The sequence below is a fragment of the Stegostoma tigrinum genome, unplaced genomic scaffold, assembly GCF_030684315.1.
Source record: "Stegostoma tigrinum isolate sSteTig4 unplaced genomic scaffold, sSteTig4.hap1 scaffold_286, whole genome shotgun sequence".
In the NCBI taxonomy this organism is placed as follows: domain Eukaryota; kingdom Metazoa; phylum Chordata; class Chondrichthyes; order Orectolobiformes; family Stegostomatidae; genus Stegostoma; species Stegostoma tigrinum.
In genome coordinates, this window is record NW_026728214.1 from 149868 (window position 1) to 167444 (window position 17577).

Here is a 17577-nt window from a genome sequence, read left to right on the forward strand (position 1 = left end):
CAGTTCTTACTATCTGGATAACTCATTCTCACCTTGTCACAAGTGATTTATACTCCTTATCTTTTCAGATGACGCATGTACATGTATATACATAAATATACATATTGCACTTTTATGCCTGAACCACTAACCTAGAGGATATTTTAAAAGAGTCTCTACATGTCTGCATGAAAGAGAAATCATCAAGGTCATAACTTTCATTTTAGGAATAACTCGAACATTCAAAGTACTCACAGTCAGTGTCCCATTTCCTTGACCAGTCAATTTGATGTGAATCTTTCTTCCAAGTGGAAACTATAACAGCAATTATATTTGAGAGTCAAACACTTCATTGCATCACCAATATTTCCTTGTCTGTTTGAAGCATAACATAATGAAATAATCATGGACAGATTGGCCAACAGTGTAATTTAATGTGTGTTATGGCAACTCAAAATCACAACCATTGAAGTGATCTTTAAAAAGCTGCTGTCATACAACAGAGCACTTTTTGAGATGCAGTGATGAACATACTTCCTGAGATGCAAATAATATATGCCAAATTGATTCCAAAGAATACCTTTACAATTAAAAAGAAGCTAAAAATCTCTTTACATTGCGAAGCTTGTCAGATTGCTATTAGTCAATGGAAATCGTTCAGAACAATTATTTATTCCCAGATGAAGAGGAAGTGTATACATTTAATGACAACAAAATGTGAGGCTGGATGAACACAGCAGGCCAAGCAGCATCTCAGGAGCACTTTTGTGCTCCTGAGATGCTGCTTGGCCTGCTGTGTTCATCCAGCCTCACATTTTGTTGTCTTGGATTCTCCAGCATCTGCAGTTCCCATTATCTCGTATACATTTCATTTTCACATCTTATCCAAGAGAGAAAAAAAAACACCTTCATGAATGCATTGTCAAACAAGAAGACTCACAAAAAATGTCATTTGGCCCATTGAATATTCCTCCATCATTCGGTGATTTCATGGGTGATCTCATCACATTTATCATGACACAGCATTTCCACCAAACCCTCCTTATAGCTGATACATTCCGATCCAAGTAACATCCTGGTAAATCTCTGTTTCTGTGCCATGCCTTGTCTTTCTAAATAGTTTTTCAGTCATCTACAAATTTAGCCACAGCACATGCACCTCTTTCCTCCAAGTCATTAATAAACAAGCACAAGAGCTGTGGTTCCTTCAGCGCGACCTAATTTCTGACTGACAAGCCAACCCTGGCATCTCTGTCCATTTGTATCGGAGATAATGGGAACTGCAGATGCTTCAAAATCCAAGATAACAAAGTGTGGATCAGGATGAACACACAGAAGTAGAAGGGTCTCGGCACAAACGTCAGCTTTTACGCTCCTGAGATGCTGCTTGGCCTGCTGTGCTCATCCAGCTCCACACTTTGTTACCTCTGTCCATTTGCCTGTTCTTTCTATCGGACATGAATCATTGGCTATTTCGTTCCCAACACTTATCCCCTAACAACCACCTCTCTGTGATACCCAGAGTGATGTATCTGTCAATTTCAATCTGCTCCACAAACTCATTCACTTTGTTTCATACACTCCCTGCAATTCAATACAAGATCTTCAGTCTGGCATTTACAGCCACCCTTCTTATCTGCTGCAGCTGAAGTGAGACTCCTGACCATTTCCATACTTTTTGTCCTATTACTTGCTCTGGAAACTTTGCTGAGCACTTACCAGCTTCTAACTTTTTCCACAATTTTCCATGCAACTGAGCTCACCCACTCCACACTTTTTATTTTAACGCCCTAGCCCCAGACCCAGCTCTGTATTTTGCGAGGATACTTGTCCCAATATGATTCTCGTCGAGCCTATAACACCAGAACGACTCCCTCCTTCCCCATACCGATGCCAATGTCCCATGAATTCAAACACATTTCTGCCGTGCCACCATTTGAACAATGTACATCTATAATTATGTTCACACCGGGCCAAATTGCTCAGATAATAATCCAGAGATTATTACCATTCTGGTTCTGCTTTCTCACCTCAGCACCTCGGTGCTCATAATCCCTCAGCAGAACCTCTTTCCTCTTTCTTCCATATCAATGGTACCTGTGTGGACCACAATAGCTGGATTTCTACTCCTCCCACTTCAAGTTCCTTTGTAGCCGAGATGGAATATCCTGAACCTGGGCACCAGGCAGGCAACATTACTTTCGAGACTCTCGATCCTGGTCACAACGAACAGTATTCATTCCCCTAACTATACTACCTCTGATTATAACTACATTTCACGTTTTATCCCCTCCTGAATGTCCCACCTGTACCACAGTGCTATAGTCAGTTTACTCATCTTCCCGAAACCCTGCACTCTCATCCACACACGAAGAAAGAATCTCAAACCTGTTAGATAAGATCAAAGGCCAAGGTTCCTTCTGCACTACATCCTGGATCCTTCCACCTGCCCTGTTCTTTGTCATTGGCCACTGACCGAGTTTCAGCTAGTTAATCTAAGGTGTGTGACTGCCTCCTGAAGCACAGCATTCCCTGGTAACTCTGCCCCACGTGATTTGTTGATTGGTAAAAACTGAGATTCCAGTTCATCAACCGTAAGCTGGAGTCTGGGGCCTGACCACTCGCCCGTCATGTAGGTACAAATCATCATCTGGCCTGGCATCTCCATTTCAATTACTTCGATCTTAATTTGATTTGAAAACATTCTGGTCTTTTAGTTTGTAGCCTGTAAATATTTCTCCGATTTACTTTCAATCTGAAAGCTACCTATGATAGATTCTTAAACCAGTAGCGATCACCAACCAATGAACCTGGTTCACCCTCTCGGTCTCTGATTCTGGCTTCAATTCACCCTGTCTCAAAAAAAAAATGCTTATGAACTATCAGGCAAAAAAAGCAAGCAAATGGCACCTCTTACACTCTGCACTGACTTACCGCATTGCCACCAAGTTCCCCAAAATATATATTCACTTGGTGCATTTCACTCGAGATGTGATCTCTTCTTCCAGAACGTGCAAAGCATACTGATCCATAGCAATATACTGCCTTCAAAACCTCAGCTCTTAGCTTATTACTTTTGAGTACATTCTCAATGCTTTCTCCAAGTCCAAACACTACACATTTATTGGTTTTCCTCTATTAATTCTCCTCCCAAAACTTCCTCCAAAAACCCAAACAAATTAGCCAGACATAATTTCTCTTTCATCAGGCTATGGTGATTCTGTTTGATTAGATTATGATTTTCCAAATGTCCTGCTATTATTTTCTTCATAGTTGATTGCCACACATTTCCAACAATAGATGTTAGGCTGGTTCGGTTGTAGTTATCTTCTTTTTGCCTCTCTCCTTTTTAAATAGGGACGTCACATCAGCATTTTTCCAGCCCTCAGATGCTTCTCGAGAATCTGAACCTTTTTGGAAAATTACAGTCAACGCATACACCGACTCTGAAGCTCATTGTTTAGAATCTTAGAAAGTAAACCATCACGGCAAAGAGTCTAATCTGCTTTCACTCCATTAGATTGTCTACAGCTACTTCTCTCATGGTAGTGATGGTGTGGTAGTGATGTGTTTAATTCCTCCCTGTATTCTTTAGTAATAAGGGGATCCTTGAAGTATCTTCCACTGTAAAGGCTACCCTTTTCTCATTGTCGTTGTTCCTTGATTTAAACATTAACCTGGCCATCTCAGCCGAGCATATAATTAATGGCATTACCTCTAAAACCTTCTCTGCTAAAGTGTTCAATAGATTGCTACAACCTGAAAGAAGTAATTCTTCCCCTAAATTAATAGGCAACCAATTTGAAAATGTGGCCTCTGGTCGTAAAATCTTTCACAATATTAAGGGAGTGCTGCACTGTCACTGGAGGCCCCAAACCCCACCTCTTCCTCCGGTACATTGATGACTGTATCAGCGCCGCCCCTTGCTCCCCAGAGGAGTTCAAACAGTTCATCCACTTCACCAACACCTTCCACCCCAACCTTCAGTTCACATCCCTCACCTTCCTGGACCTCTCAGTCTCCATCTCAGGCAACCAGCTTGTAACTGATGTCCATTTCAAGCCCACCGACTCCCACAGCTACCTAGAATACACCTCCTCCCACCCACCATCCTGCAAAAATTCCATCCCCTATTCCCAATTCCTCCGCCTCCGCCGCTTCTGCTCCCACGATAAGACATTCCACTCCCGCACATCCCAGATGTCCAAGTTCTTCAAGGACCGCAACTTGCCCCCCACAGTGATCGAGAACGCCCTTGACCGCATCTCCCATATTTCCCGCAACACATCCCTCACACCCCGCCCCCGCCACAACCGCCCCAAGAGGATCCCCCTCGTTCTCACACACCACCCCACCAACCTCCAGACACAACGCATCATCCTCTGACACTTCCGCCATCTACAATCCGACCCCAACACCCAACACATTTTTCCATCCCCACCCCTGTCTGCTTTCCGGAGAGACCACTCTCTCCATGACTCCCTTGTTCGCTCCACACTGCCCTCCAACACCACCACACCCGGCACCTTCCCCTGCAACCGCAGGAAATGCTACACTTGCCCCCACACCTCCTCCCTCACCCCTATCCCAGGCCCCAAGATGACATTCCACATTAAGCAGAGATTCATCTGCACATCTGCCAATGTGGTATACTGCATCCACTGTACCCGGTGTGGTTTCCTCTACATTGGGGAAACCAAGCGGAGGCTTGGGGACCGCTTTCCAGAACACCTCCGCTTAGTTCGCAACAAACAACTGCACCTCCCAGTCGCAAACCATTTCCACTCCCCCTCCCATTCTTTAGATGACATGGCCATCATGGGCCTCCTGCAGTGCCACAATGATGCCACCCGAAGGTTGCAGGAACAGAAACTCATATTCCGCCTGGGAACCCTGCAGCATAATGGTATCAACGTGGACTTCACCAGTTTCAAAATCTCTCCCACCGCATCCCTAAACCAGCCCAATTCGTCCCCTCCCCCCACTGCACCACACAACCAGCCCAGCTCTTCCCCCCCACCCACTGCATCCCAAAACCAGTCCAACCTGTCTCTGCCTCCCTAACCTGTTCTTCCTCTCACCCATCCCTTCCTCCCACCCCTAGCCGCACCCCCATCTACCTACTAACCTCATCCCACCTCCTTGACCTGTCCATCTTCCCTGGACTGACCTATCCCCTCCCTACCTCCCCACCTATGCTCTCTCCACCTATCTTCTTTTCTCTCCATCTTCAGTCCGCCTCCCCCTCTCTCCCTATTTATTCCAGAACCCTCACCCCATCCCCCTCTCTGATGAAGGGTCTAGGCCCGAAACGTCAGCTTTTGTGCTCCTGAGATGCTGCTTGGCCTGCTGTGTTCATCCAGCCTCACATTTTGTCATCTTGGATTCTCCAGCATCTGCAGTTCCCATTATCTATGGTGATTCTGTTTGATTAGATTCTGATTTTCCAAATGTCCTGCTATTATTTTCTTCATAGTTGATTGCCACATATTTCCAACAATAGATGTTACGTTGTTTCGGTTGTAGTTATCTTCTTTTTGCCTCTCTCCTTTTTAAATAGCTATCTCTCATCGGCAGTTATCCAGCCCTCAGATGCTTCTCTAGAATCTAAGCCTTTTTGGGAAATTACACTCAACGCATACACCGACTCTGAAGCTCATTGTTGAGAACCTTAGAAAGTAAACCATCACGGCAAAGAGTCTAATCTGCTTTCACTCCATTAGATTGTCCACTGCTACTTCTCTCATGGTAGTGATGGTGTGGTAGCGATGTGTTTAATTCCTCCCTGTATTCTTTCGTAACAAGGGGATCCTTGAAGTATCTTCCACTGTAAAGACTACCCTTTTCTCATTATCACTGATAATGGGAAGCTCAGATGCTGGACAATCCAAGATAACAAAGTGTGAAGCTGGATGAACACAGCAGACCAAGCAGCATCTCAGGAGCACAAATGCTGATGTTTCAGGCCTAGACCCTTTTCTCATTATCATTGTTTCTTGATTTAAAAATTAACCTGGCCGTTACAGCCTAGCATATGATTAATGGCATTACCTCGAAAATCTTCTTGGCTAAAGTGTTCAATAGAGTGCTACAACCTGAAAGAAGTAATTCTTCCCTGAATTAATAGGCAACCAATTTGAAAATATGGCCTCTGGTCGTAAAATCTTTCACAAATGGGAGTAATCTCTACGGATATACACTATCAAGCCTCTTTAGAATCTTACATGTTGAAAAAATAAGATTTTTTCAATCTTACAAACGCCAATGAACGTAGTCCCACCCTGCCCAACTTTCCTCAGCATAGCAATCCCCTACGCCATTTCCTAAATGAACCCAGTCAACATGAGGTGTATGGCCTCCGCAGCATTCGCTCTGTGGCCGTACATGACTTGTCAGTTACCATCCTGCTGCTACAACTCTACTTCTATTTACGATGCAGTCCTCTGTCCATCCGAACATACTACCCTTGAACACATGGGCTCATTTCATTTGAGACACCTTATGAGCTGTACCTTATCAAATGCTTTGTTGAAATCTCAATGTACTACATCAACTGGTGGTCCTTCATCAGTAATGTTTGTTTCCTTCTCAAAGCACTGTAGCAAGTTTGTCAAGTGTTATTTCCCCTTCATAAAAGGATGTTAACTCTGTAGGATGTTATGGCACACTCAGTACCCTGTTATTTCATCTTTCATTGCAGGCATGAACATCTACCCAGGTTGACCTAAATTGGCAATACTGGCTTACTATTTTGTCGAAGTATCTTTGTAATAATGGTGTTATGTTCACAATCCTTCAATCCTCTGAGAATTTTCCACAATCTAAGGATTCTTGGAAGATTATCATCAGTGCCTCCATTGTATCTGTCGCTGCATTGTTCAACATGAGAGGATACAACTCATCATACCCCTTGGATATTTTCTCTACTGATTGGAGTCATGTTTGGAATTCTGTGCAGTGACATTCACTTTTAACAGTTTGCTAAATCCTACCAGGAACAGAAATTGTGATCCAGCTGCAACTAAACTAAAGCTTTCAGCACGGAAGGAAGTCTTTCAATTCATTATGAACCTAATAACTCCTGAAAAGGGCAATACAATTTGCCTCAGTCCATAAATCTTCTTCCTCCAACATCCTGAGATGCATCATCTGTATTTCTTCAAATTTACCACAGATTCTGTTTCAATCATCCTTTCAGCAATACGCATGACAACAATTCGGCATTTTTAGTCCCCCTGTAGCCTCCGTTGCACACGTGCATTGTTAGATGATTATTTATTTGTGTGCCTGCTTTTTTGCTCGAATGGAGAAAGGTAAATTTCTGTTCTTTTGTCATCAGAGCTATTGCCTCCTCACTCTCATCTTCCTTGTTTTATCCTGTGCTGGAATATTTAATTTGTTGACATATCTGAAATATGTGGTTGAATGGATTGGGTTTTGTAACATTGCATTCCCCATAGACCATCTGCCGATACTGTTGCTTGTTCTAACAGTTATTATCTTGCAGAGTGGAAAATGCAGTTTGAAAGCAATGGAACGTTATCGATGAAGAAGTTGATGCATAAATTGCTGCGATCTTCTAAACTACAAACTCACCTTCAATTCTTTCTCGGTCAGAGCATTATGCCGGCGCAAATGAATCGTGTTCTCACATGGGACTTCCAAAACCATGGAATTGAATTTGCATATTGATTTCTTCTTCCCTCTTCAGAAATGCAAAGTAGTATCGTGATGAAGCTTCCAAGGCGATGATTGTGTCCTTCAATGAACGGAAAAGTGACTTTTAGATTCACGGAAATATTTCACTACTTCGATAGACATGAAAGGCAAACATTCTCCCTGCATATGACCCAGTCTCATTTTATCGTATCTTTCTGATTTTACATGCCACGGGATAATCATTGCAGTGTAACAGAAATGTTGATCATGGAAATTTATCACTGTTTTCATAAATAATGGCAAATTTTCAACATCTTGCAATTGTATTAAGGCTCAGTCTCATCACACCTCGTCTGCTGCACAAAGACATTCTTACACTGCTTTGAATGTTAGGGCTGAAACAAAACACAATCATGACACAAATGCATCAACACCCGACTTTCAACAGGATCTGATATCCTTGCCAGGCACTGGAGGGGTTGCGGAGACTGGTGAGTGGATAAAGTTGTTCCTCTGTTCAAGCAGGAAAACGGGGACTTTCCAGGAAACTACAGACTGGTGAGTGTCTCATGTCTCAAAGGTATGGGCTAATAAGGGACAGCCAGCATGGCATTATGCGGGGCAGGTTATGTCTTACCAAGTCAGTTGAAGTTTTTAACTGGAGGTGACAAGGGTGATCAATTTGGGTAGAACAGTTGATAACATATACATGGATTTTACGAAGGTTTTCAACAAGGTCCCTGATGGTATGCTCATCCAGAAGATTAAGATCCATGAGATCCGTGGTGACTTGGCCTGCCCATATAAGGCAGACGGTAGCCGTGGAAGGCTAACAAAGATAACACAGTATAGGGCTGGAGGAACACAGCAGGCCAGGCAGCATCAACAATGTCAGCTTTCCTGTTCCTCTGATGCTGCCTGACCTGCTGCGTTCCTCCAGCTCCACAGTTGGTTATCTCTGATTCCAGCATCGACAGTTCTTGCCGTCTCAGTGGTGGAAAGCTGTTTTTCTGGCTGCAGCTCAGTGACGAGTGGTGTTCCGCATCGATGTGACTTCTGCTGTTTGTGATATATGTAAATGACTTGGTTGCAAATGTAGACGGGGGATTAGTAAGTTTGCAGATGATATAAGGACCAATGGACTTGTGGACAGCATGGAAGGTTGTCGAAGGACACAGCAAGATACAGACCAATTGCAAACACGAGCGGAGAAATGGCCGATGGAATTTAATCTGGGCAGGCATGAGGTGTTGCATTTTAGGAGACCAAGTGTTAAGGAAAGGGATACACAGTTAATGGCAGGACCCCAAACAGCAGTGATGTCCAGAGGGATCTTGGGGTCCTAGACCATAACTCCCTGACAGTAGCCACACAAGTAGATAGGGTGGTCAAGAAGGCATATCGCATGCTTGCCTTTATTCATAGGGGAACTCAGTGCAAGAGTCAGGATGTCACATTGCAGCTTTACAAGACTTTGGTGAGACCACACAGAGTATTGCATTCAATTCTGGCCGCCACATTACACTACAGACGTGCAGGCTTTGGACAGGGTGCAGAAGAGATTTACCAGCATGCTGACTGGAATAGAGGGTATGAACGAGAGGGAGGAGCTGGAAAAACTCTTCGTTTTCTCTGGAGCAGTAGAAGCTGAGGGCAGGCTTGATAGAAGTCTATAAAATTAGGAGTTACATAAATACAGCTAACGGTCAGAAAATTTCTCCCCCGGAGTTGAAGTGTCCACTATTAGGGGGCATGCATTTAAGCTGAGAGGGGGGAAGTTCAAAAGAGATGTGAGGGGCAAATATTTCACACTGAGCATGTTAAAAGTGTGGAATACATTGCCCGGGGTGGTAGTGGATGCAGATACGATGAAAGCATTTAAAAGGGACTTTTAGTTAAGTGCACGAATCTGCAAGGAATGGAGGACTATGGATCAAGGACAGGCAGAAGGGATTATTTCATTTGTTGTCATGTTTGGCCCAACATGGTGGGCCAAAGGGCACATTCCTGTTGCTGTCGTGTTCCAAGTTTTATGCTCACTTGTATCATGATTACTAAAAGTAGGATTGGGAAGAATTTTTGAGAAGCGTTTGTGAACATCATTTCATGTGAGGACAAATGGGATAAGGATTAGGTGACACAGCACAATCAGATCTTGGAGCCCATGATGAATCATAGGGACCTCACAAGCACCAATGATCAGAAGGATCTAAGGATCTTGATGTGCATGCCTGTTGATCCCCCAATGTAATGCACCAGGTCGTTGAAGTGGTTTGGAAGGCACATTGGATACTTGTCTTTATTAGACTTAATATTAAGTGGTAGAGTTTCAGAATAGGCAGGGTATGTCCAACACTGTTGGGCCGAACCAACATAAAGTCAACGATGAGAAAATACAATGAGACTTGGACAACGATCAGGCTTGGCCTGATAAAGGATAAGTTACATTTGCACCATACAAGTGCTAAGCAGCAATCAGCTCCAACAAGAGAGAATATGACCATATCAAAAAAATTCCATGTCCTTACCCTCACATCATCCTTACATTTATTTTTAATGTGCAAGTGCAATCCAAGCCATGCAAGGCTACGGGCCAGGTGTTGGAAATGAGGTCAGAACAATTCAGTGCTTGTTCTTGACTGTCACAGAATCTGTCAGCTTAAGAATGTATTTCTCCTGTATTGTAGACTACTGAGGTGCTTGGCTATCCACTAAACCAAGGTTAACACTGATCTAAAACTAAACTGGGTCAGTTATATAACCAGCAGTAGCCAGGTCCATAGTGCAACCCACCCTGCTGTGGGACAGAGTAAGGCAAATCCAAGTGAGCGAGCGTGGTTGGAGACTCATTCGTTGGGGGCATAGATTCTGTCGCCACATTTGAGACACCAGGGCTGCGTGTTGCTTCCCTGGTGCCAAGGTCAAGGACATCTCTGAGTGGTTGCAACAAATTGTTAAAGGGGAGGGTGAGCAGCCAGAGGCCACGGGGCACGTTGGTACCAATGACATAGGCAGAAAGAGGGATGACATCCTGCGGACTATGTGCAAGGAGTGAGCAAAGAGGCTGAAAGGCAGGACCCAGAGGGTAATAATTTATGGGTTGCCATGAGTGCCACATTTTAGTGAGCTAAGTCATAGAAAGATAGGTGAGATGAATGCATGGTTAAGGAGCTGGCACAGGGGGGAGGGTTTCCGGCTCATGGATAATTGGGACCGTTTCTGAGCAAGGGGTGGCCTGTCTAAGAGGAATGGGAGGCAAGACGCTGTGAGCGGGTCAGGACAGAGGGGACAAGTCGTTGTGAGCGGCTCACGACGGAGGGAACAAGTGCCTGTGAGCAGGTCAGGAAGGAGGGGAAAGTCGCTGTGAGCAGGTCAGGGCTGCGAGGGCAAGTCCCTGTCAGCGGGACAGGACTGCGGGGTAAATCGCTGTGAGCGGATCAGGGCTGTGGGGGCCAGTCCCTGTGAGCGGGTCAGGACTGCAGGGGGTCAGTCCTTGTCAGCGGGAGAGGACTGCAGGGGGAAAATCGCTGTGAGCGGGTCAGGGCTGCAGGGCCCAGTCCATGTGTGCGGGTCAGGGCTGCGGGGGCCAGAGCCTGTGAGCGGGTCAGGGCTGCGGGGCCAAGTCCCTGTGAGCGGGTCAGGGCTCCAAGGGCCAGACCCTGTGAGCGGGACACGGCTGCGGGACAAAGTCCCTGTGAGCGGGACACGGCTGCGGAGGGCAATACCTTGTGAGCGGGTCTGGGCTGCGGTGGCCAGTCCCTGTGAGCGGGACAGGGCTGCGGGGCCCAGTCCACTGTGAGCGGGACACGGCTGCGGGGGGCAGTCCCTGTTAGTGGGTCAGGGCTGCGGGGGCCAGTCGCTGTGAGCGGGACAGAGCTCCGGGGCCCAGTCCCTGTGAGCGGGACATGGCTGCGTGGCCGAGTCCGCTGTGAGCGGGACAGGACTGCAGGGAGGCAAGTCGATGTGAGCGGGTCAGGACTGCTGAGGGCCAGTCCCTGTGAGCGGGACAGGGCTGCGGGGCCAAGTCCCTGTGAGGGGGTCAGGGCTCGGGGGGCAAATCGCCGTCAGCGGGACAGGGCTGCGGGGGCAAAGCGCTGTCAGCGGGGCAGATTTGCGGGGGCCATCCACTGTGAGCGGGACAGGACTGCGGGGGCCAGCCGCTGTGAGCGGGACAGGGCTGCGGGGGCAAGCCGCTGTGAGCGGGACAGGGCTGCGGGGGCAGGCCGCTGTGAGCGGGTCAGGACTGAGGGGGCAAGTCGCTGTGAGCGGGACAGGGCTGCGGGGGCAAGCCGCTGTGAGCGGGACAGGACTGCGGGGGCCAGCCACTGTGAGCGGGACAGGGCTGCGGGGGGCAACACGCTGTGAGCAGGGCAGGGCTGCGGGGGGCAACACACTGTGAGTGGGACAGGGCGGAGAGGGCAGGCCGCAGTGAGCGGGTCAGGACTGCAGGGGGCAATACGCTGTGAGCGGGTCAGGGCTTCGGGGCCGAGGCCACTGCGAGCGGGTCAGGGCGGCGGGGCCAGGGTCCCTGTGAGCGGGACAGGGCTGCGAGGCCCAGCACGCTGTGAGCGGGTCAGGGCAGCGGGCCCGGTCCCTGCCAGCGGGTCAGGGCGGCGGGGGCAGGCCACTGTGAGTGGGTCAGGGCGGCGGGGGTAGTTCCTGTGAGCGGGTCAGGGCTGCGGGACCCAGGCCGCTGTGAGTGGGTCAGGGCGGCGGGGGCAGGCTGCTGTGAGCGGGTCAGGGTGCCGGGGCCCTGTCCCTGCCAGCGGGTCAGGACTGAGCGGGCAGGCCGCTGTGAGCGGGTCAGGACTGCGGGGCCCAGGCCGCTGCAAGCGGTTCAGGGCGGCGGGGGCAGGCCGCTGTGAGCGGGTCAGGACTGCAGGGGGCAATACGCTGTGAGCGGGTCAGGGCTTCGGGGCCCAGGCCACTGTGAGCAGGTCAGGGCGGTGGGGCCCTGTCCCTGCCAGCGGGTCAGGACTGAGCGGGCAGGCCGCTGTGAGCGGGTCAGGACTGCGGGGCCCAGGCCGCTGCAAGCGGTTCAGGGCTGCGGGGCCCAGGCCGCTGTGAGCGGGTCAGGGCGGCGGTGACCAGGCCGCTGCAAGCGGGTCAGGGCGGCGGGGGCAGGCTGCTGTGAGCGGGTCAGGGTGCCGGGGCCCTGTCCCTGCCAGCGGGTCAGGACTGAGCGGGCAGGCCGCTGTGAGCGGGTCAGGACTGCGGGGCCCAGGCCGCTGCAAGCGGTTCAGGGCGGCGGGGGCAGGCCGCTGTGAGCGGGTCAGGACTGCAGGGGGCAATACGCTGTGAGCGGGTCAGGGCTTCGGGGCCCAGGCCACTGTGAGCAGGTCAGGGCGGTGGGGCCAGGGTCCCTGTGAGCAGGACAGGGCTCCGGGGGCCAGACGCTGTGAGCGGGACACGGCTGCAGGGGGCAGTACGCTGTGAGCGGGAGAGGACTGCGGGGGGCAATACCTTGTGAGCGGGACAGGGCTGCGGGGCCCAGTCCCTGTGAGCGGGACAGGGCTGCAGGGGCAAGCCGCTGTGAGCGGGTCGGGGCGGCGGGGCCCAGGCCGCTGTGAGCAGGTCAGGCCTGCGGGAGCCAGTCGCTGTGAGCGGGACAGGGCTGCGGGGCCAGTGTCCCTGTGAGCGGGTCAGGGCTCCGGGGGCCAGACGCTGTGAGCGGGACACGGCTGCAGGGGGCAGTACGCTGTGAGCGGGAGAGGACTGCGGGGGGCAAGTTGCTGTGAGCAGGTCAGGACGGCTGGGGGCCAGGCCCTGTGAGCGGGTCAGTGCTGCGGGGGAAAGTCCCTGTGAGCAGGACAGGGCTGCGGGGCCAAGTCCCTGTGAGCGGGTCAGCGCTCCGGGGGCCAAACCCTGTAAACGGGACACGGCTGTGGGGGGCAGTACGCTGTGAGCGGGTCAGCGCTCCGGGGGCCAGACCCTGTAAGCGGGACACGGCTGTTGGGGGCAGTACGCTGTGAGCGGGACAGGGCTGCGGGTCAAGTCCCTGAGAGAGGGTCAGGACTACGGGGGCCAGGCCCTGTGAGCGGGTCAGGGCTGCGGGGGAAAGTCCCTGTGAGCAGGACAGGGCTGCGGGGGAAAGTCCCTGTCAGTGGGACAGGGCTGCGGGGCCGGGCTGCGGGGCCCAGTCCCTGTGAGCGGGTCTGGGCTGCAGTGGCCAGTCCCTGTGAGCGGGAAAGGGCTGCGGGGCCCAGTCCACTGTGAGCGGGACACGGCTGCGGGGGGCAGTCCCTGTTCGTGGGTCAGGGCTGCGGGGGCCAGTCGCTGTGAGCGGGACAGAGCTCCGGGGCCCAGTCCCTGTGAGCGGGACATGGCTGCGAGGCTGAGTCCGCTGTGAGCGGGTCAGGACTGCAGGGGGCAATACGCTGTGAGCGGGTCAGGGCTTCGGGGCCGAGGCCACTGCGAGCGGGTCAGGGCGGCGGGGCCAGGGTCCCTGTGAGCAGGACAGGGCTGCGAGGCCCAGAACGCTGTGAGCGGGTCAGGGCAGCGAGCCCGGTCCCTGCCAGCGGGTCAGGGCGGCGGGGGCAGGCCACTGTGAGTGGGTCAGGGCGGCGGGGGCAGTTCCTGTGAGCGGGTCAGGGCTGCGGGACCCAGTCCCTGCCAGCGGGTCAGGGCGGCGGGGGCAGTTCCTGTGAGCGCGTCAGGGCTGCGGGACCCAGTCCCTGTGAGCGGGTCAGGGCTGCGGGGCCCAGGCCGCTGTGAGCGGGTCAGGGCCGCGGGGCCCAGACCCTGCCAGCGGGTCAGGGCGGCGGGGGCAGGCTGCTGTGAGCGGGTCAGGGCGGCGGGGGCAGGCCGCTGCGAGCCTGTCAGGGCGCCGGGGCCCAGTCCCTGTGCGCGGGACAGGGCTGCGGGGCCCAGGCCGCTGTGAGCGGGTCAGGGCGGCTGGGCCCAGGCCGCTGCAAGTGGGTCAGGGCGGCGGGGGCAGGCTGCTGTGAGCGGGTCAGGGCGGCGGGGGCAGGCCGCTGCGAGCCTGTCAGGGCGGCGGGGGCAGGCCGCTGTGAGCGGGTCAGGACTGCAGGGGGCAATACGCCGTGAGCGGGTCAGGGCTTCGGGGCCCAGGCCACTGTGCGCGGGTCAGGGCGGTGGGGCCAGGGTCCCTGTGAGCAGGACAGCGCTGCGGGGCCCAGGCCGCTGTGAGCGGGTCAGGGCAGCGAGCCCGGTCCCTGCCAGCGGGTCAGGGCGGCGGGGGCAGGCCACTGTGAGTGGGTCAGGGCGGCGGGGCCCAGGCCATTGCGAGCGGATCAGGGCGGCCGGGCTCAATCCTTGTGAGCGGGACAGGGCTGCCGGGCACAGGCCGCTGTGAGCGGGTCAGGGAGGCGGGGCCCAGTCCCTGTCAGCGCGACAGGGCTGCGGGGGCCAGTCCGGGAGCGGGTCAGGGCGGCGGGGGCCAGACCCCGTGAGCGGGTCAGGACTGAGGGGGCAAGTCGCTGTGAACGGGACAGGGCTGCAGGGGGCAAGTCGCTGTGAGCGGGTCAGGGCTGTGGGGGGCAATACGCTGTGAGCGGGATAGGGCTGCGGGGGCAAGTTGCTTTGAGCGGGACAGGACTGCAGGGGGCAATACGCTGTGAGCGGGTCAGGGCTTCGGGGCCGAGGCCACTGCGAGCGGGTCAGGGCGGCGGGGCCAGGGTCCCTGTGAGCAGGACAGGGCTGCGAGGCCCAGAACGCTGTGAGCGGGTCAGGGCAGCGGGCCCGGTCCCTGCCAGCGGGTCAGGGCGGCGGGGGCAGGCCACTGTGAGCAGGTCAGGGCGGTGGGGCCCTGACCCTGCCAGCGGGTCAGGACTGAGCGGGCAGGCCGCTGTGAGCGGGTCAGGACTGCGGGGCCCAGGCCGCTGCAAGCGGTTCAGGGCTGCGGGGCCCAGGCCGCTGTGAGCGGGTCAGGGCGGCGGTGACCAGGCCGCTGCAAGCGGGTCAGGGCGGCGGGGGCAGGCTGCTGTGAGCGGGTCAGTGTGCCGGGGCCCTGTCCATGCCAGCGGGTCAGGACTGAGCGGGCAGGCCGCTGTGAGCGGGTCAGGACTGCGGGGCCCAGGCCGCTGCAAGCGGTTCAGGGCGGCGGGGGCAGGCCGCTGTGAGCGGGTCAGGACTGCAGGGGGCAATACGCTGTGAGCGGGTCAGGGCTTCGGGGCCCAGGCCACTGTGAGCAGGTCAGGGCGGTGGGTCCAGGGTCCCTGTGAGCAGGACAGGGCTCCGGGGGCCAGACGCTGTGAGCGGGACACGGCTGCAGGGGGCAGTACGCTGTGAGCGGGAGAGGACTGCGGGGGGCAATACCTTGTGAGCGGGACAGGGCTGCGGGGCCCAGTCCCTGTGAGCGGGACAGGGCTGCAGGGGCAAGCCGCTGTGAGCGGGTCGGGGCGGCGGGGCCCAGGCCGCTGTGAGCAGGTCAGGCCTGCGGGAGCCAGTCGCTGTGAGCGGGACAGGGCTGCGGGGCCAGTGTCCCTGTGAGCGGGTCAGGGCTCCGGGGGCCAGACGCTGTGAGCGGGACACGGCTGCAGGGGGCAGTACGCTGTGAGCGGGAGAGGACTGCAGGGGGCAAGTTGCTGTGAGCAGGTCAGGACGGCTGGGGGCCAGGCCCTGTGAGCGGGTCAGTGCTGCGGGGGAAAGTCCCTGTGAGCAGGACAGGGCTGCGGGGCCAAGTCCCTGTGAGCGGGTCAGCGCTCCGGGGGCCAAACCCTGTAAACGGGACACGGCTGTGGGGGGCAGTACGCTGTGAGCGGGTCAGCGCTCCGGGGGCCAGACCCTGTAAGCGGGACACGGCTGTTGGGGGCAGTACGCTGTGAGCGGGACAGGGCTGCGGGTCAAGTCCCTGAGAGAGGGTCAGGACTACGGGGGCGAGGCCCTGTGAGCGGGTCAGGGCTGCGGGGGAAAGTCCCTGTGAGCAGGACAGGGCTGCGGGGGAAAGTCCCTGTCAGTGGGACAGGGCTGCGGGGCCCAGTCCCTGTGAGCGGGTCTGGGCTGCAGTGGCCAGTCCCTGTGAGCGGGAAAGGGCTGCGGGGCCCAGTCCACTGTGAGCGGGACACGGCTGCGGGGGGCAGTCCCTGTTCGTGGGTCAGGGCTGCGGGGGCCAGTCGCTGTGAGCGGGACAGAGCTCCGGGGCCCAGTCCCTGTGAGCGGGACATGGCTGCGAGGCTGAGTCCGCTGTGAGCGGGTCAGGACTGCAGGGGGCAATACGCTGTGAGCGGGTCAGGGCTTCGGGGCCGAGGCCACTGCGAGCGGGTCAGGGCGGCGGGGCCAGGGTCCCTGTGAGCAGGACAGGGCTGCGAGGCCCAGAACGCTGTGAGCGGGTCAGGGCAGCGGGCCCGGTCCCTGCCAGCGGGTCAGGGCGGCGGGGGCAGGCCACTGTGAGTGGGTCAGGGCGGCGGGGGCAGTTCCTGTGAGCGGGTCAGGGCTGCGGGACCCAGTCCCTGCCAGCGGGTCAGGGCGGCGGGGGCAGTTCCTGTGAGCGCGTCAGGGCTGCGGGACCCAGTCCCTGTGAGCGGGTCAGGGCTGCGGAGCCCAGGCCGCTGTGAGCGGGTCAGGGCGGCGGGGCCCAGACCCTGCCAGCGGGTCAGGGCGGCGGGGGCAGGCTGCTGTGAGCGGGTCAGGGCGGCGGGGGCAGGCCGCTGCGAGCCTGTCAGGGCGCCGGGGCCCAGTCCCTGTGCGCGGGACAGGGCTGCGGGGCCCAGGCCGCTGTGAGCGGGTCAGGGCGGCTGGGCCCAGGCCGCTGCAAGTGGGTCAGGGCGGCGGGGGCAGGCTGCTGTGAGCGGGTCAGGGCGGCGGGGGCAGTCCGCTGCGAGCCTGTCAGGGCGGCGGGGGCAGGCCGCTGTGAGCGGGTCAGGACTGCAGGGGGCAATACGCTGTGAGTGGGTCAGGGCTTCGGGGCCCAGGCCACTGTGCACGGGTCAGGGCGGTGGGGCCAGGGTCCCTGTGAGCAGGACAGCGCTGCGGGGCCCA

General features: G+C 55.0%; 1 long non-coding RNA gene across 1 annotated transcript in view; it reads right to left on the reverse strand.

Moving 5' to 3' along the window:
* Window positions 1-233: 233 nt before the first annotated feature.
* The window catches only part of LOC132208087 (uncharacterized), a 55218-nt gene continuing 37874 nt past the window's right edge, over window positions 234-17577 (reverse strand). The window contains exons 3-4 of the long non-coding RNA XR_009444180.1: window positions 7576-7738; window positions 234-294 (exon numbers count right to left, since the gene is read on the reverse strand). This is a non-coding gene — a long non-coding RNA (uncharacterized LOC132208087). The remainder of the gene's footprint in view (window positions 295-7575; window positions 7739-17577) is intronic.